Below are 20,449 nucleotides of genomic sequence, written 5' to 3'. Positions count from 1 at the left end.
GGATCTAGCGTATTTATATACTCCGTACGCCCGTGAGTTGCCTGGAAAATATCCTCATCAACCTCTCAAAAATCAAGAAGCAATATAATAGCACCGTTGTTTGGTCCAAAACCAAATGACCAAGAAGGAAGCAACTTTTTCATATGCTGACTGATGTGGCTTCATGGACAGACTTGGACTTCAACTAGAAAGGACTTACGAACAAATATGGTGGTTAGGTCCCTTGTGGTGGAACCAGCCCACCCAGGTTCAAGTCCTAGACTTGACATGGGTGTTTGCATTTACCTGGATTTATTCCAGGATTTAACCGGCGCTATGCTTTCAGTGGTAGGTGACGTGCCCGTCAACAGCGAGGCGCCAGTGGTGACTTCGTCGACCTCAAGATATGCCGGCTCAGTCCCTCGGAGGTGCTCATAGGGGTAGGGTGTGCGTGCGTGCGTTCATAGGGGTGTTTGTACGTGCGTGTTTGTGAGCGTGTGCGTTGTACTGTGTTCTCAAAAAAAAAAAAAAAATAGATGTTGCCCCGCAAAAAAAAAATATGCCGATGTGTTAAATCAGCCCGTCTATTTAACGCTCTGCTATATGGCACCCATCAAACAACCGACTGGTATTGCCATTCACTTTTTAATGCGTTTTATGCAAATTTGGGAGACTAATTTATTATCCGTGTATATACGCCTAATCTTTTTCGGCCGTAGCAACGCACGTGCATTTTCTCTAGTCATCCTAAAATCCGACAAACAGTTCATTGCAACGGTGAATAGCACAAACCATACGAACAATCATCCTAAAATCAGACAAGCAGTTCATTGCAACGGTGAATAGCAGAAACCATTGCAAGATCATGGCACGTGAGCACACTTGGGATAAAGTAGTAATCGGAAATGTCGAATCCCAGCAAGATCATGATATCTCACCACAATCCGAACTAACCCCTGCTACAAGACCAAACCCTAGAAAAGATCTGACTACTCCTAACCTAGATCTAAGCATTACCGAGATACCAGGATAAGGGATGCCTTACAGTCATCACCGAAGGTGAAGATGCGCTGAACCAGGAAGGAGATGACGCAGCCCAGAAGTACTTGCCGCTACCGTCACCGACCGGTGCGTGCGCCTCTTACCTGCTTGCCGACGGGAGGAGGAGCTCGAAAATTGGAGGGAGGGTGGAGGAGGGGTACAAATAGGCCATGGGGCGCGGCAGGAGGTGGCGGAATCCTTCCCGCCCCCCTTTTCGCTTTTCGCCGAGGCGCAGCGCAACTCCCGCCATCTCCCTTCGTGCGTCGAAGATGCCCTTTTGCATCAACCGGCGTGGAGATTTGTCTGCATCGCTGAAAACTGCCATTTCGGGCGTTCCTCCAGGGTCTGGCCCAACGCTGCTTTGAGAACCGTGCGATGCAACAACGCGGCTCGGCCTAGGCAACCAAATGTGCCAAAAATTGCTGACCCGATACGAGCCAAGTCGCATGCAGCCTACCAAATTTGCCCTGTGTGTTCTTCACCTAGCTTACCATACATAATTACGTACACGGTTTGAAATTGACGTGGTACATCACTAGAAGGACTAGAGCATTGCCACGACAATCCAACAATGGGACGTTTCACTGTCTAAGTGATAGTACTATACTGTATATTCTTCTGAGACCATAACATGAAAAATACCACTCCAAAAGTATCATTTATAGGAAATGACATTGTTTACGGCCCATAATTTCTCTCACATGAAAAAGAAGAGCGAATCATTCCTAGCATATCGTGTTCATCCCGTTCTCTGTAATGAGTCACCTATCGCGATAAGAAAAACTGGACGCAGTAATCCTCGAGCTTTGAGCAGCTGTGTTGGCGTGCCAGACTGAGCGTGCTCTCTACGTTCTCTTTCTTGATAGACTCCGCTAGCAAGGTCTCGCACTTGGCCTTCATCATGTCCAGACTGAACTTGCATGCCGCAGCTATTATGTCTCCGACAATCAACAAGCCACCCTCTACGGAAGAACTACTAGCAAGGGTTATTTCTTTCATAGCAAAGGATATATCCTTGGTGCCACTACTGGTGGCAAGGGCTAAGTGTTCCATAGGTGGCAGCTCACCAGCGTAGATGAAGTGCAGCATGGCCTCAAAGACTGCAACCTTCATATCATCGACTGGTACAAAGTGATCTGCCTTGTTGGCCACCCCCACAACCATCTCGTATAGGACGGGAGACCTCACAGCAATGAGGAGCTTGTGCGCTCGAATCACTCTGTTTTCGATAAGGAATGTCACATCCGACCCCTTCTCGCTCGCTAGTAGCTCCTTGAGGTGCCGAACAATGCTGGGCGGCGGCGCTCCGACACCACAAGCCGTGGGGGTGCCAGTAGCAATGCAGGAGTTGTTGGTGACTATGATGCTGCATCGTATGGTTAGAGAGCCATCATGCGCTAGGAAACGCTGCTCTGCGTCCTTGGTGGCGATGACATCGTTCCCATGTGACTGTGCGTACCTTGTAAATATGTGTTGCTCATAGTCTTTTTCTGTTGGCTCGTCTTGCCCATTAGGGCCATCCATCCAGAAACATACGGACGCCCTGACACCAGCAGTTCCTGGATCAGTTAACAACTCAGCGGCCACATAGACACACTCTTCATTTTCCGGATTCTTCCCGGCTGGGTCTACCACCAGCTTCCAGTCATAACCATCGATCTCGAAAGTGTTGGACTGTATTTCTCTACCAACACCATAGGTCCTTTTTTTCCGATAAAGAGCAACAAAGTTGGGAATCGTCATCTCATGTGTTCCGCTGACCACCTTGGACGCATCATACGTCGAAACACTCATCTTCTTTACCCGTCTGGCGTTTCTGGCGGTGTCGAAGGAGGAGGAGCTGTCGGCTAATTTTTGTGTGTCGACTTTGGTCATGACCTCTACTACCAAGGAGTTGCAGCTCTCTTCTAGCTCCCTGTACTCATCTGTTGCTCTGACGACGGAGGCGTACACGTCCGCATCAGACGCCAGGTAACCGATGCAAGAGGCCTCGAGTTGTCGACAGTTGTACCGGCCATGCGCCACCAGCAGAGTCGGCATGACAGAAGCGGCATCCATGCTTTCATACAGTACCTCTTCGCACATGAGCCGGAGCTTCTCGAGGTCGTAGCGATCCGCGGCCGCGCGCGAGCAGGTCGCACGCCATGGCCACGCGGCGCTTTGCTGCACACCTGTCTTTGCAAGCACGCTGGGTCGTTGCATCGTTTGTGATTGCTTTGATGGGCAGCTTGTCGGTGTAGATGAAGCGGATCATGGCCCTGAAGGTGGACGCGCGCGCGCATGTCGTCGACCCTGACACGGCGCGCGCGTGGTGCTCTCTCTCATTTCGCCGAGGAGCTCGGCGGCGAACACCGGCGACCGCAGGGCGAGCACGAGCCTGTGCGCCGGGATCTCGGTCTGCTCCACGACGAAGGTCACGTCGGGCAACATGCATGCGTGCCTCCTCCTCTCGGGCTCTGACTTTGGCTCCGGCTCCGACGGAAGTAAAAGAAGTTTGCGGATATCGTCAGCAATGGTAGAGTCGTGCTCCTCCTGGAGGACCTCCACGGTGCAGAGGATGGTGAGCCGGTCGTCCTGCACGTAGCGGCCGGCCTTGGCAACGACGAGGTCCTCGGCGATGTAGGGTGTGAGCAGTTCGAGGAATACCAAGACGAGGTGCTCTCCCATGTTGAAACCGCAGTCGAGGGCCCAGGTGTGGCCGCCGATCTGAAAGGCGCCGGAGAGGATGGAGTAGTGATTCTCGCTGGCCGTGCTGTAACCAACGATGCGGAACTCGTGCTCGGCTCGGACGAACGACGACGGCGGAGGCGGCGTGGCGGCCGGCCGTCCCTTCTTCCATGGACACCGACGAGTCATCGATCGATGATGCTGGCTGTTGGAGTGTCTGGCTTGCCTATGATCAAGTCTCCAACAATCTACCGCCGTGTATTTATATAGGCGCAGGTCTTGCAAGGCACGCAGTTCGATTCGGTATGCGTATCAGGCGTCAATCTCGATCGGAGTCCGAAACTTGCACAATCCGATCGATCATGTCTGTAGTTTGTTAGAACTACTCTCCGGGCAACTTGATTGATGCTTAATTCCGTTCTACATGTTCTTGAGCTTTCTCTCTGCTCAATGTTGATCTACTTATAAACTGCATTAGATCCTACCCCTAGAGTCTTGTTTGGCACTATTTTTGTGAGAATCAGTGGGATAATTCACTAGACTATTGGGTGAAACTCCTACATTCACCTAATCTTTTATCTCTAAATAGGAGAACCCTACTAAGACCATCCATAATGGGAGTATCATAGGTTGTATCATGCATCTTATGCATGCAAAAAACTGATGTGGTAGTGCAATTAAAGATGAGAGAGATGATTGTAGTATCATAGGTAGATACTGTATCATAGCACGTAGTACTAAAAAACTTAATGTCAAATACATCTTGTACATAGCTTTGTATTGAGATTCTACACCAATTAGTATAAAAAACTATAATATTAACACATGATACTATGCATTGTGGAGATAATAATTGTTGAAATATTGGGCCCATTTTTAGTGGCCCAAATTAGATTTCAGTTTTTCCTATAAATCTCAAAGCCCACATAGTGGCAGCCTTGTGAGTTTGAGCCCAAGTTGGTGGCAGCTCACTAGGGAGTGGCAAGAGGTGGGAAGTTTAGTCCCACATGGAAAGTTGGGAGGAAGTTAGACCACCTTATAAGGTGGGTTGTTCCACCACTAGTAAGTGAGTGAGAATAGGAGTGCTACACGCGCGCTCCTCCTCCTCCTCGCTCGCTCGTCTCGACTCGACACGTCACGTCACGACGCGCGCCGCGCTCGTGGTGAGTGGATTGAGCCTCGAGCCGAGACTTTCCTTACTTTTTGCAGCTCAGGAAAACGAACAGAGTTCTAGACGGACGCGTCGCAGTTAGTCGGTTCGGGTCGCTCCCGGATCGTGGGCTATACGTAACCGACTCGAAACGTTCGTGCGACGTGGGCGTGGCCCACGTTGCCCTAGGGTTTCCCGAGCCTATATAATCTCCTCGCCCGGCTACCGCAGAAATACATCTAATACACGAGTTAGGGTTTCCACCTCTCTCGCTTGCGCCGCCATCGTAGCCTACTCCATCCCGCGCGCCGACGTGCATCGGCGAACGGGAGAGCAGGTCTCCGGAACCGCTCGTCCTTGCGATCTCGTACGGGAGAGGGCGAATTAGGTTTTTGGGAAGCGCTCCGCGCGACCGCTCAAGCTCTTCATCACGGGTCGCCTTCCGTCCAAGTCGGGCGGTGCTGCCTACCGTCGTCTTCAACGCCGTCTACTTCGACCCATCGTCCCCGTCGTCAACAACGTTGTCATCAACAACGTTACTGCTGCGACATCGTCTGCTACACCTCCATCGCCACCTCCACCGCCGTGCCAGCCATGTCCACCGGCTCGTCCGCCCAAGCAGCCTTGTTGACGTTGCCGCATCCTGCCAGCCAGATGAAACAGTCGCCATTGCTATTTTCACATGCTATGAACGGAAAACAGAAGAGAATATGGTGTGCTGAATGAGATGAGTGAGCTCTCTTCTCCGTGTGCTTTGAATTCTTTTGGTGTGTTTGTCTTCCTACCTGAATGCTACTACTGCTACTGAACCCAATCAATCAAATTAATTAAGGACCCAGGATGGAAACAACAACAGCAAGGAGCATCCAAAAATTAAAGATGGGGAAATGAAGAACTAGCTAGGGTCGGTCGGTAAAATATATAATCCCCCAATTAAGATGCATCGATCCAGAATGATCTCACGCGCACGGATCCATCCACTCATGCATGGACCGACGGAACCACAACAGATCCACATACATGACACAAGCATGGTTACCTTCCTTGCTCGCCCGCCCGACCGATGGATGGATCAAGATGCTGGCAAGGAGCTCGCTCCACCGCCACGGCGACTCCAGCAGCTAGCCTTCCGGATGCAGCCGGCCTTCTTCCACCACCATGGCCGAGCGGCGTGGACGACGATGAAGCATGGCGGCCTCCTCTCCTCTCCTCTCCTCGCCGAGCAAGAGTCAAAGTCTAAGTCACAAAAGTCACGCGCACCCGACACGCGGTGTCTTGCTAGGGGGCTTCTACTTATAGAGAACAAAGGCTGATGTTTTGGAACAGTTTGAATTTCCAGAGAGGCAAAACACTACGGCGGGAAGAAGATGAAATTTCAGTTTGGGTATCTCTAGTTTGTACGTCCAATCTCTAATTTTCTCGTCGGATGGAAAGATGGATGGCCCAGATACATAATCCCACGGATCGGTGACGTGGAATGTCAACTAATCACACGAAAATTGATTGTTCTACTATATATGATGGATCTACTGCCCCGAAATAAATGCTATGGCTGAATATTAGGAAATTACTATATGTCCAGAGTTGCGTAATTTGGTTGGAGGTAATTAATACTTACTCGGAAATGGAGGTAATTAGTACCCCGTAATTCAACTGGAGATTCGGAATTGACGGAAAACAAATATTAGGCTCCAATGAATTTTCTCTAGGACAAAGACGGACTTGCATTGGGGTGATATTTTATAATATACCACACTGTTTCTGTTCGGTTAATGGAGTTACTCATCCCTGTTTATTAGGGGATGCCTACGGAGGGCAGGAGTCAGGAGACCCATCCATTTGAGCAGAAATCGATTTCATCCTCATGCAAAGGGAAAACTACCAAGCAGAACATAGTAGAAAAACGCGCAAGTTAGGAGCGGTGGAGACGAATTAGCTGGAGTGAGCAGTTAATCCAAATTTAATGCTAACCGTGTTTTAAGGATGGGAATAAAAGGGTAGTACGAGTCTCTCACGTTTGTTTAAAGGATGGAAAGTTGAGGTGAGAAGAAGGAATGGAATTAATTTGTCATAGTATTCCGTGATTCAAGTGGAAGTGGAGATTGGGAATTGATAGAAAAATATTGAAACTCCTTCGTTCGCACTAGTCTCTCATGTACATATTAACGGACACACACCTAACTTCTTTCCTTTGAATTTCTCTTCTTTTTGGAAACTTTGGGATCTAGTCAATTGCTGATTTGGAGAGTAGCGCTAATTTTACTCTGGTTGTTACACACACCTCTCAGCCAATGATCTTTTTGCGATAGAATGTCAATAAATCCCGATATTTTCGTGCATGCATATTATGCGGTAGAACTCTAGAAGGCTGAGGGAGGAGAGCGATTAGCCCCTAATTAAACGGAACATTTAATGAAATCAAGCAAGTACCATTGAACTCCCATTCCCCTTCCTGAACAACAGAAACCTCATGCACAGGTGGTTGTTACCTGCTAAAATCCCGGAATTTTAGGATAGGAATCCGGTAAATCCCTCCACGATTTTGGAGGAAAATTGTTCTGTGCTATACTGTTTTACAATCAACACAAAAGTTGAAATTTTGACAGCTCCTTCCCTCATTCTTTGGACATTTTGATCACGCAGCAAAAAGTTAACAGTCAAAATGTGTAGAGCACAACAATTATGATATCCAAATACACACTTCAACAAGGACAGAATGCAAGTTATGAACTATATATTATGACTGTTTATATCATGCATGCACTTGCATTCACATATAGCATGCAAACGCGGGAGAAGATTGCTGGAGGAGAGCGGTTAGCTCCTACTTAAACGGACAATTAACGCAAATGTGCCTCAGGCCGACTGGGTTTTATAACTGCATGCCTTTTCCAGCATGTTGGTTAATCCGGCCCGTATCTGAAGGAGTAGCAATTGTTGTTGTAAACCAAACAAGGGAATGCCACAACGAATCAATTTTCCTCGACTAATCCTACCAAACTCCTACTATTAGTCATCATGCACTGGTGGTCGGTCCCGTTAAAATCTCAGAATTCTAGGATAGGAATCCAGTGTGTCACTCCTTACATGTATTTTGGAGGAAATTGTACTATGCAATATGACCGATGGAGATCTGCATCCTACCACAAGGTATCAGCAGCTAGAACACACCCGATTCCACATACTTGAACCAGTAGTCGGTTAAAGCCCATTTCTATGCTGCTATTGACACACGAGTACTGGACAGGGAATTTTCTCTATATGCAAGACATGGCTAAGATCATTAACCAATTATGGTACGTTAATTTTGATAGTACCTACCCATATTGTATGGAAATTTTGATCACACAGCAAAATAATTGATACTAAAATTGTGTAGAGCACAGCCCTAGTGACATCCAAACACACAATTCAACTAGACTCAGAAGTTGAATCGAGGACATAATGAATCATGAACAGCTGTATATTATGAATGTATATTACAACTTCAGATCATTCAAACTTTATTTGTAGCCACTGAATACTAATACCTCTGGTCATGTTTAATTGACGCGCAATACGTCCGTGTCCCTAGGCTACTTTTTATGCACCACTCGCGTCATTTTTTTCTGAATGGAGGGAGTACAACTGTACAAGAATCCTTTCAAACAATATCACACGGGCAAAAGCCAGCGCAGAAGGAGCACCGCGAGAGCATGCTGGGTGATGATGGTAGGACAGGCCGCTCCGTCCTCCTCAATGCCGATACACATCATGAAATGCAGCTGACGCAAGCGGCGGAACCTGCAGGTCACAAGGAAAATGATATTATTATCGACATGTTTAGTCAATGCCGAAACTCAATCAAACACAAGAGTCAAAGAAGACAGACACCGCTCCCAGGAATAACCAAAGACTATATAGATCAAACTGGGAGCATTCTGCCTTCAATTCAATTCCAATCTATACTACTAGACCATCAAAAGGAAGCATAAAAAATATATACTCCTAGATCATCAAAGGGAGGCACAAAAGCAATGTGAGAACAGGACAGCCATTTTTGTTCGTATGCTATATTCTTAACAAGAACTAGAAAAATGTAAAATAATGGAGCTATACTCCCAAAGCAGGACCTAATAAAACCCCACAGTACGAAACATTTGGATTGAGAGGAGAGCTATAGAACAACAAGTTCAGGCCACTAACACAAAATCATCAAGTCCATTAGCTTTCCAAGCATACAAGCATCGGGACCACAAATAACCAGGCATATATATTAGATTCCTAGCAACATAATTTAGATGGCAAGGTAACCATCACAGACATAATTCCAAGCCTTTTGATGGCCAGAGAATAACATAGCCACGGTGAGTACAAGAGAGCTGAAGATCAGGGGTGAACCAGGAGCTCACCATAAAGGTTTAACCAAGGCCAGGCCACGACATCCTCGAGACCATGCTGGATGACGACGGACCCAAAAAGGTCGACGAGGGAGGCGGTAGGCCAGGCCGCGCCATCCTCCTCAAGGATGATACAAATCAGGAACATGCACAAGACCCAAGCAGCAGAACCTACATGTCACATAAAGAAGATATTACTATTGACTAGTTTAGTCGATACTGAAACTCAACATCATTCGAAGAAAGACAGACACCACTATCCATGGCCACGATAATCAGGATGCCCTGACAGCTCCCAGGAATAACCCAACTTTACAATGGGATAACATATGTTAATTGCTAGTAAAAAGAACCAAGTAACAAAAGACTACATAGATCAAACTTGAGCATTCCGCCTTCAGTGAAATTCCAATCTATATTACTAGACCATCAAAGGGAAGCATAAAAAATCTATACTCCTAGACCATCAAAGGGAAGCATAAAAGCAAAGTGAGAACACGATTAGCATTGAGAACATTCTTTCATGTAGGAATCAAAAAAATTGTAATCTGCATTTAGTAGCCAAATTTGTTCTTACCCCATTTTCTCAACCAAAAATAGAACAATGTAAAATAATGGAGCTATACTCCCAAAACAGGACCTGATCAAGACCAGAGCTATAGAATAGCAAGCTGAGGCTACTAACACAAAATCATCAAGTCCATTAGCTTTCCAAGCATAAAAGCATGAGGACCTCAAATAACCATGCATATATATTAGATTCCTAGCAACTGAACTTAGAATGCTACTCCCTCTGTTCACAAATATAAGACGTTTTATACATTTCAAAGTGAGCTAGATTCACATCATAATGAGTGAATCTATACACTAAGGGCGTGTTCGGCAGCCCTCTGGCTTCTGGCTTCACAAAACTCCTATCCGGAGCAGCACCGAACACAACTGCTCCGCGAAGCTAGATCCGCGGATCTGGGCTATTTTCATGCACAAAACGCGAAGCAGGGGTTTGGTAGTTCCGTGGAGTTGCAAAACGCGGAGCAGCTCATTTTACAGCAAAATGCCACCGCCAAGTGAAAGTTAACGGTTCGTTCGCTCTGAACCCATCACCCCTCCGCTCAACTCACGTAAAGAAATTTCCCCAATCCATAGCTGTACTTGGCACATCAAGCCCGCCGCCACACTCCCGTCGCTGCCCCTGTCGCCACCGTGCCCCAGCACCGTTGTCGACAACCCTGAGCCAACTTTTCCCATCTTCCTCGCGCTCCCCATGCCCATCCCTGAGGTCACCCGCCGCCTACTCCGCGCGACCGTCCGACCGTCGTCCGCTCTCGTCAGCGGCAGCCGCAACGGCAACTCACTCGATGTCCTCGTCGCGCCGTCGTTAGCCGCAGAAATCATGCCGCCGCTCCCCCCGAATCCGTCCAGCAGCAGCTCCCCCGACCTCCTTGGACCTATAGCTGCTCCTGGGAGAGGCCGCCGTGGCGACGGGATCCGTCCGTACGTGTTCCTCGCAGATGTAGGGCGGTGGAGGGTGCCGGGTGGGGGGAATCGACTGGGAGGGTCTGCGCGGGGACGGGAATCGGCGGGGAGGGTCTGGGTGGCGAGGGGAATCTGCGGGGAAGACAACCATGAAAGAAAAGAAAAAGGTCAACGAGGAGCTGCATCGAGCTGGTCTTGTGGTTGTGGGCTCAATTACCTCCCATCCAAACTGGGCTTTGGCTGGACCAGCTGTGAGAAACGGTCTTTTAGCATAGTAGGAAAGCAGGAGCTGCAACAAACGTTTGCAGCTCCAGTAGCGATGCTGGAACTGGCTTTAAGAAGCTGGATTTGCAGATTTCGTGAATCTAGACCGTTTCCGAACACGCCCTAAGAGTAGACAAGATACATACCAAAATAGATGAATCCAATTAAACTAAAACATTTTATATTAGTGAACAGAGGTAACAGATGGCAAGATAGCAATCAAATCCATAATTCTAAGCCTGGCCAGAGAATAACATAGCCATGGTAAGTGCAAGGGAACCGAAGATCAAAGGGGTGAACCAAGAGCTCACCATAGAGGCTTTAACCTAGGGCCGGCCACGATGTCCTTGAGACGAAGCCGAAACACCTACACCTGACCAAGTGGAACAAGCAGATAACAGAAACAACATCATTAAAATGTTTACCAGTACTATTTGGTTGCGAACAGAACGAACTAAGCAACTAAGCACCAGGCAAAGAGGCGACACATTTAATAGCCAATAGCACCCAGCCATCAACAACGAAGCAACAATTGACCCCTCTAAACTAGAAAGATAGCTCCATGCTACAAAAAGGGAACCCACTAAAACATGCTATACCAAGATGCTAAAATTTTGAATTTGTATGAACATCCCAGCCACAAGGCAATAATGTCATTAATCATGTGAAATCAACCCAGCCAACAAAGCCACTGGGCATACCAAAATAAAGCCATTAGCAGCTTGAAACATATAAGCAACTATGATCGGAACTAATTATGCATGTGGGTCAAACAAAGACCAATAAGTGAAAGCGGTTCAACATCACATTAGTGTACTATGCAAGTGACTCCTTGATTAAATGACTCAGAGTTTCCTGTACACAACATTAAAATGAAATCTCCTGGCTCGTAAATGGCAATCGCGTGCAGCGATCAGGAATTGGCAAACGCAAGTCAAAAAAGCACCCTTTGCACTGGATCAGTTACTACCATCAAAAGGAAGCATAAAAATCTATACTCCTAGACCATGAAAGGGAAGCATAAAAGTTAAGTGAGAACAGGATAGCCAATTTTGTTCGTATGCTATTTTCTTAGCAAGAACTAGAACTATGTAAAATAATGGAGCTACACTCCCAAAATAGGACCTGATCAAAACCACACAGTACTAAACATTAGGATTGAGAGTAGAGCTATAGAACAGCAAGATGAGATTACTAACACAAACTCATCAAGTCCATTAGCTTTACAAGCATACAAGCATGAGGACCTCAAATAAAATATATATTAGATTCCTAGCGATAGAATTTAGACGGCAATATAGCCACCCTAGACATAATTCCAAGCATTTGATGGCCAGAGAATAACATAGCCACGGTGAGTACAAGGGAGCCGAAGATCAAAGGGCTGAACCAGGAGCTCACCATAAAGGTTTTAACCAAGACCAGGCCACGACGTCCTCGAGGCCTTTCTGAAGCACCTCCACCTGCACCAGACCAAGCAAATAACAAAAACGACATCATTAAAATATTCATTACCAGTACTATTCGATAGGGCACAAAACTAACTAAGCAACTAAGCACGAGACAAAGAGGCAACACATTTAGTAGCAAATATCATCCAACCATCAACAACTAAGCAACCAATGGCCCTCTAAACTAAAAAGAAAGCTCCATACTAAAAAAAAAGGGAACCCACTGAAATATGATATGCCAAGATGCTAAAAAATCAACACAAACAGCCCAGCCACAAGGCAATAATGTAATTTCCTGCTGATCATCATGTGAAATCAACCCAGCCAACAAAGCCACTTGGCATACCAAAATAAAGCCATTAGGAGCTAAAATACGATATCCAACCAGACTATCAACGCTACTGTACATCAGATGAAAATGTTGATTAAAGATGTTCTTTTGCTTCTGTACATCAGCTAAATATGATATTCACGGCCAAGTTTTGGAATAAATGAACAATCCGTAAAGACAACATGGAGTTAACAAGTGACTAAGCAAAAGAATCCCATGAGAAAGACAAACCTCAAGACAAGCATAAGAAGAAAGCCTAAAGTTACAGGAAACCGCGGAAAGATACAGGTACCGTCGCCATATAACGCACATAGAACCATGCAAGGTGAATTTCGCTATTTGGTTCCGCTATAGTTTGGTTCAATCCATAGTTAGGTAAAAAATCAAGCATATGGCGGCAACCAATAAAAGAAGAAACGGAAGCAAAGTAACATAGGAAGCAGGATCAAGTATTATTACAAAGTGTAGAAAATCACCGAGAAATTGTATTGGCATACATTTCTCTGAGTACGAGGTATCGACCAGTCTAATACATATATGGGATGCATTTTCGAACTGCAGAAACACAAATAGCTATGTACAACCTGGAAGATAAACATAAGCACAATATTTCTAGTTAGTATTTCGTCAGTATTTTTACCCCAAAAAAAAAACAGAAAATTGCAGCAAAACTGCAGTTGTATTTATTAGCCATTTTTCACCAGCAACCGAAATCATATTCAATATGAGAATTAAAATACCAATCTAAATCCAATGATCCGGCCTGACGTAGTATTTTTTTTCCTATAACAAACTACTAAAAGTGCCAGGTAATCTTATATGGAATAAGGAATGAGGTAGCCAATTAGCTTTGGAAACGCCAAGTTTGTAACTTAAGGCAGAAGCTTAACTCAAACAAAGACTTCACTAAGGAAAAGACAAATAGCAGAAGTTAACAACAAAGTCTCTTCTTTCCCAGACATATCCGCATGATCATTGTAGAGTAGGTATCACTATGTAAAACAAGTACCATAAGTAGAAACAATTTCGGTGAGATGATATCACGTAGTAGACAAAACCAGTTCACCTCCTTCAAGCCTCCGACAAAACACAATTCTGAACCCAAAGCACATGACATCCTCTATGGCGAAAGAGAAAATCCATGCATGCAAATCAACATGATAAGAGCTCACATGCTATTTTTATCCTATGAAGCAGACCTTGGTATATTCTTCACTTCATATTCAGTACATAACTAATATTCTTCAAGTTGAAGTTGACAGTTATGTCTCACCTGCCTTGTGGACTCCTTAACATTATTTGAAGCCTCACTTGTTGATAACTATTGGAAAAAAAGTATCCCATGTTTGTTGTTAATGTTAAATAGTGTGCATTTAAGGTATACAACTATACAAGGCATACACAGAAACAACAGATGGCATTGTCAAACAAAACTGTTATGCGAAAGAAAATAGTACATCAAAATACTCCAGGACACGCATCCAAGAATCTTAAGTGTCAGCAATAAAATCCACACAAGAAGTTGATGCGGTAACAAGTGTATACCTCTAAAACCATACATGATTGCTGAGGTTGGACTCAGCAGGATCTCCTTGGAAAGATGATCAACATTAGGTTCCAAGATGATCAACATTAGGTTCCAATTTCCCTGGTAATTAGCACAACACATGCCCAAACAGATCACAAAACAAAGTTCAATCTGAACTCTGTTTGCGCAGAAGGGAAGCAAGACTAGAAGCCTGCTGAAATTGCCTCGATGGACATGACCTTCGCCTCCTTTATGCATTGTAGCTCTCCTCGGTCACCTCGATCGATGAACTGCCAAAGGAAGTTTGCCACATTTCAGTCATTATATACCAATCATAAATACCCTAGTGTTCGCATCCAAGAATCTAAAGTGTGAGCAATAAAATCCACACAAGCCGTTGTTAACAAGTTGTAAAGAATCACCTCAATGACACTCTTATTACAGTCTTCAAACATAACAGAAAATAATGCTAGCACAGTATAAACGAGAAATTTGACTACTCATAATACCCTATTCCTACTATGACCACAGAATGTTAAAAGGTTGAACGAAACAAAAAAAGAATGTGCAGAATGGCTTGGGAGGGCAGACTGTATCCCCCTTAGAACTGGAAAACACTTAACCACACGTCATAGCAGAGTAACTACTTATTGTCCCTCACAAACTAAAAAATACAAGAATATATAAGGGTTCGGGTGTAAACATCTGAAAAGAATTCACCTACACCTGCTTCTGCGGCAGCGGCTTCAGAGCATGGGCGAGCACCGCCATCTATCTCTCAGTAACCGGTAGCAGGCAGCTGGGAAGCTTGAAGAGGGAGCAGAGACGAAGGGCACCACAACTCGGTCCTCGTCACAGTCGTCATTTAGGCCAAGTCGAGCAACCAATAGGGTTTTAACCTGAAAAATATACAGGTTTCAACATTGAATATACATAAGCAACAAGCAAATAAAAAAAGTTTCATATAAACAAGTAGTAATTTGTAGTTAATTGAGCTAGCACACACATTTTACTGTAGATAGTGAAAAAATATCATGTTTGATTACAAATAGAGCTTATTTGATTAGTTGTAACCTCTTAATCAATTATGCATCCCGCTCAAAAAAAAATGCATCTAGAAAGATACTATAAAACACATGTTAATGAGCAAATAAAATAACTATATGTACCCCTTTTTTGAGGCTTTGTGTACACCAATTGGAGTCAATAACAACAAGAGGGACTACTATTATCACAAGTGATGCATAAAGAAATGGAAGAGACAAGCATTCACAAGTAAATTGGGTTAAAAAAACATAGCAAAATCAGGAGCAACTTCATTGTCTCAACCTCCAATGACCACTGATATAAACAATCTAAGAACTTCCACAGAGGGAATAGAAATTAGACACATACTTGATGCACTATTAGCAATGTTTCCATTCAAAAAACAAATAGCAGTGTAAAAAAGGAAATCCTTGGAGAAAATGCGCAGAACAATTACTTCGGAATTCCAAATTCGAAAATAGCACCATGTGTATTCTTGAGCTCCTCAATGTATGGTCCAAGCTCCAGTATCAACTGCAAAAGTGGAACATAAAGTCAGAATAACAAGGATAATCAAAAAAATTAAGAAATTCTGAACCTGTAGCAGTCTGAATAATAACAAGCAGAAATTCAGAATAACAACAGGGTGGATGTAGCAGACTGAACTTGTAGGTTCAGAATTCTGAATATTCAAAAAAAGGGAACAGTATGAAACTACAACTCAAGGCAAACAGGACGCACAGAAACTCCAAGCAATGCACAGCCGATACCTAAATAAATAAAAACTAAACCATTGAACACATATGAAATTATCACAAACTAAAACATGCTCAGACCAATGTTGTATTGATTGACAAAACTTTCTACCCACAAATGCATATCATTTTCACTACTGACTACATATTCAAAAGGAGAAAAGCTACAATTTTTAGAAAGAACGGATGGAGGAGAGAGACCTCATCAGGCATCAGAAGCAGCTTGGAGTGGTGGACGTTAGCAGCAACTAAGGGACGTATACGGCAGCATGAGCGGGTGGTCGAAACTGTGGCCGGAGCAGAAGCTCGAGGGCATGGTTGCTGGCAGCAGCGGCCTGGGCAGGTGACCACAAGCTCGACCTCTGTGCCTCCCCTATGCCAGGGCGAACTCCTACCATCAGCACCGGCAGTTTGCCCGTGTAGCAGCGCTTTGATCTGTGGTCGTGAAGGGTTCATGGCATGATTCGTATCCATTTTAGTGCCTCCTAGAAACATCATGCGAAAAAAGGAGGGGTGTAAAGGGGATTTTATTGTTGTTACCACTGGATTAATTAGAAAGCTTGAGACCCAAATGCAAACAGTATATATAAACTGTTTTCCTGACCCACGTCTTCACAAATATTCAGAGCTATAACTCTGCATCTAGCTAAGACATGTCAAGAAAGGAGCATGATTGATTAAATAATGGATGAATCACATAACGTGAAGTGTCAAGAATCTGTACTACCAAAAAATACATGAAAGAGTTTGCAATACTTTGGACAAAGAGAATCGACTAGAAAGAAGTCACAGCAAGGTATGTATGCATCTTAAAAGCAGAGGAGTTAATTGCTGTTTGCTAGGTTGCTAGCTAGGGACAGAAACGCATTACCTACCTAGCATCAAAGCATATACCGATATACGTATCTATTATGTTGTACAAACACCGGCCAGCGGTATCATCCGAAGCAAACAACACCTATACATAATTCAACTGAAACCACACTCCACCAAATAGCCATCATCAACAAGTAGTATGTCTAGTAAGTACCGCGCCTGGCAATCACATTCAGGCCACACACATTAGGAGAGGAACCTCTAGATATATGGCTGCAAGTTACAAACTGATACAACAAATCCGAACAACAACGGCGACTAGCCATTATCATCGAGCCACAGACCAACCAACCAACATACATAGCCGACGCAGCGGTAATTTAGGACAGAGAAAAAGGCGGCAGCGGACAGGATTTCACCTTCCTAACAGCAAGCCATACCTGTATCCGTTCCTGCCATCGTCCGAGCGGTAGAGCAAAGCTGTCGCCGCTCCCAAACCCGCCGCCGCCTCCTCGAGCAGCACCACCATCAATCCATCCATCCCAAGCATTTCTAGGGTTTTCACCCCACACATGCATACACTTAGAGAGAAACAAAAACGCAGCACTCCATTAGCACAAGAGGAAACAGAAACAAAAACCAAGATGGGCCACCGTTGAGATCACCTCACTGGCTTGTGGAGGACGGCCGGCAGGGGTCCGGACAGTAGCCGGTCGTCGGAGTAGGATAGCGGTGTGATGGCTGGGTGAATTGAAGCGGCTTTTATCCTTCTCCGGATGGGCGCCGGAGCAGGAGCTCGTCGATGGAGGCGTGCTCAGGTGATGAACGTCTTCCCGGAGCGCGGCGCCGAGGGTCGGAATCCGCGCCGTGAAGGACCTCCAGAGGACGGCGGAGATGGAGTTGGCCTCCGGGCGACAGGACGCGAGGGTGTAGGTCGCCGGTTCTTGACGGTGCGGAGGTGGGTCGCATCAGCCGGCGAGGGTCAAGGAGAAGAGATCGCGTCGGTGGTGGAGGGTGCGGCCGCCGTTGGGGGTTCTGGATGGAGAGGAGGGGGTGCGTTGCGGAGGAGGAGCCGGAGCTGCGGTGGCCGGCGGCGGCGAGGGAGGGAGAGAGGAAGGGGGATTCGAGGGAAATCGAAGGAGAGCCAAAGACGTGCTTAATTTGCGTGATTTTCATTCTCCTTTTCCTTAATTTTCCTGTGCTGGTCTTGCTCCGCGATCATTGGAAATTAAGTGGGAGAGCCAAAGGAGTTAAGTGAGAGCGTGATTTGCGTGATTTTCCTTTCCTTTTTTCTTTTACACATAAATACGCATGCGTGAGGTGAGCCAAAGTAATTCAGTGGAAGTTTTGATTCATGATTTGCTGGAATCGAGGAGGCTGTTCATCCCACACGACCCGCTCTTTCCCTCATTTAATTTGGATCCAAAATTATGCGTGGAATTAAATTACTTACCTTGTGCATGATTTTGGATTAGTACGTGTGCAAATTTATTGTGCATGTATGCCAGAAACGTACAAACCATGAGCACCTACTCCTTCAGCTTCATATATGACCATCTAAAGCCATCTTTGGTATATGTACATTTGCTCTCTCTCTTTCTCTCTCACACCAAGTTGCCGAAGACGACGACTAACTCACCGGCGGTCGTTTCACTAATGAGTCCGCTGTTGTGCACGTGTCCCGTCAACACCGCCATGCTAGCCGATGAAGAGGGATAAGCGCGCCGAGGTCTAGTGAGCATCTTCTCGCCCTCGTTAGTGGAGTATGTACAAATCATCGACATCGGCTTCCGAGTTGCCCTTGTCTTCATCAAGACAATGGCATGCATATCTGGTGTTCCACCGTCATTCATGCTAGCTCGCTTCGTGCTAAACACACACACACCAATGGAAGTCCATTTGCCGGCCATCACACGTCGTTGTCTCAAACCGTCGGGGGCTGCTACCTCGACAACTAAAGAAAGGAAACTATGTTACGATGTCGACGTCTTACTTGTCACCTCGACGAGAAGTGTGACATCAGCGTTGGAGGATGTCGCGAAAGTTCTTCTCGCCTCGTAGGATAGTTGGCCATAGGATAAAGATCGTGAGAAGGTGGCCTCTGACCAGTCCAACTCTTGTAATATGTTGGCCTCTTATTGGTGTATAAGTGTGGTCTAAAGATGAAAATCAAAGTGTAAAGTCACATGAAATAACATCTTTTGATGAAAAATTAGGCCCCACCAAACACATTCCCCTATATCAAGTATATAGGTGTGGTGTAAAGATGAAAATCAAAGAAACAAGTTTAAAGTGACCTTTGCTTCATAAAATAAGATACCTTTCACCCACTTAGAGTCCGCCGACCCAACTCTTCTAATAAATTGGCCCATTATTATTTGCTTTGTGAGGTTCCTATGAACTTTCTAACACAAAGAAAGAGTAAAGTGACATGGAATCACCACTTCGATGAAAAGCTAGGGGTGTACGACATGAGGCCCATGTAACACGGTTTTCGCATGAAATCACGTGAGGAAGGGTAAATAGCACTTCCCTTTTGCATGGGTCCTAATAAGGGTATATGATGTTGTCTAAAGAGTAAAAGTCAATACGCAACTTTTAACCCATGGCACATCCTTCGCAGACAATACTATCTCATAGGAAGTTTCTTGATTTATAGTCGAAAAGTCCCACTTCGAAGGAAAGTCATTTTCATGTTTTTCATGCCTGTTTTTTTTGGGTCTACTATATCTCTGGTGAAAATCTAGGGCGTTTCTGTTCCGGAGGTCGTAGAATAGGGGCAACACTCATGAAATCATGCTAAAAACCATCATAAACCCCAACTCCTTAGCATGTAGTAGGGGCAAGCCCACAATTTTGAGTATGAGTATTCAAAATTATAATATTTTATTTATTTATTATTTAAAATAAAGTTTATAAACTAATTATATATGAGCTAATGATCACACATATATAATATGTGCTTGAGAAACCCACACAATGAAGGATAGTTATGCTTGAGAAACATACGAATTTACAAAAATTACAAGTAAAAGAAACAACATTTGAATTTTGAATAAAAAATAGATTATTTTTTAAAATAAGAAAGTGAGGTACATAATCCTTTATGGCATCATAGGAAGGTTTATTTATTTGTATATCACTACCACATAGAACATTCACATACGTGTTTTTTTATAAAATATTTGGGTGTGTACTTGGGTATTCGTCTAAATACAACTAAATTGAAGCCCCCCCCCCCCGTGTGGTAAGAACTTGGGTATCGTAAATAGGAAAAAAATACACAAATTACTTCAGCACGGAGACCTAGATCATAGTTGTAGATCACTATCCTAGACTCCTACATCTTAACCCTAATCCCGACCTAAACCCTAAACTTACACCCTAATCCCTATCTTAGACACTAACTTGTATACCTAGTAACAGAAAAAATATCTCACAACTAGTGACCGTATGCACACTATTATGGAAAGGTCTTTCGATGTTTCCCGCCTATTCTCGGGGGCTACAAAGGGAGTTGTTTTGGGATTCACTTGTATTCACTTGTCATGAAATGACAGATAGCTATTACCTATCACTTCATGTG

The 20,449-nt window shown here is 44.9% G+C and overlaps 1 long non-coding RNA gene and 1 pseudogene across 2 annotated transcripts; both read right to left on the bottom strand.

The window, feature by feature from the left end:
* Positions 1-1,785: 1,785 nt before the first annotated feature.
* On the bottom strand, positions 1,786-3,876 carry LOC124664202 (annotated as a pseudogene).
* Positions 3,877-8,258: 4,382 nt separating this feature from the next.
* Positions 8,259-16,540, bottom strand: LOC124667723. Of its 2 annotated transcripts, XR_006991384.1 has the most exons (7): positions 14,987-16,540; positions 14,284-14,556; positions 14,012-14,059; positions 12,358-12,419; positions 11,268-11,329; positions 9,229-9,387; positions 8,259-8,620 (listed from the first exon to the last, which is right to left on the bottom strand). It is a non-coding gene; the product is annotated as an uncharacterized LOC124667723 (long non-coding RNA). The 2 variants fall into 2 exon arrangements; XR_006991383.1 differs by lacking the exon at positions 14,012-14,059.
* Between the last annotated feature and the right edge of the window lie 3,909 nt (positions 16,541-20,449).

Source organism: Lolium rigidum, chromosome 6 (genome assembly GCF_022539505.1).
Source record: "Lolium rigidum isolate FL_2022 chromosome 6, APGP_CSIRO_Lrig_0.1, whole genome shotgun sequence".
Classification (NCBI taxonomy): Eukaryota; Viridiplantae; Streptophyta; class Magnoliopsida; order Poales; family Poaceae; genus Lolium; species Lolium rigidum.
The sequence above is the reverse complement of the archived record's forward strand: the minus strand, read 5'-3'. Positions and strand labels throughout refer to the sequence as shown.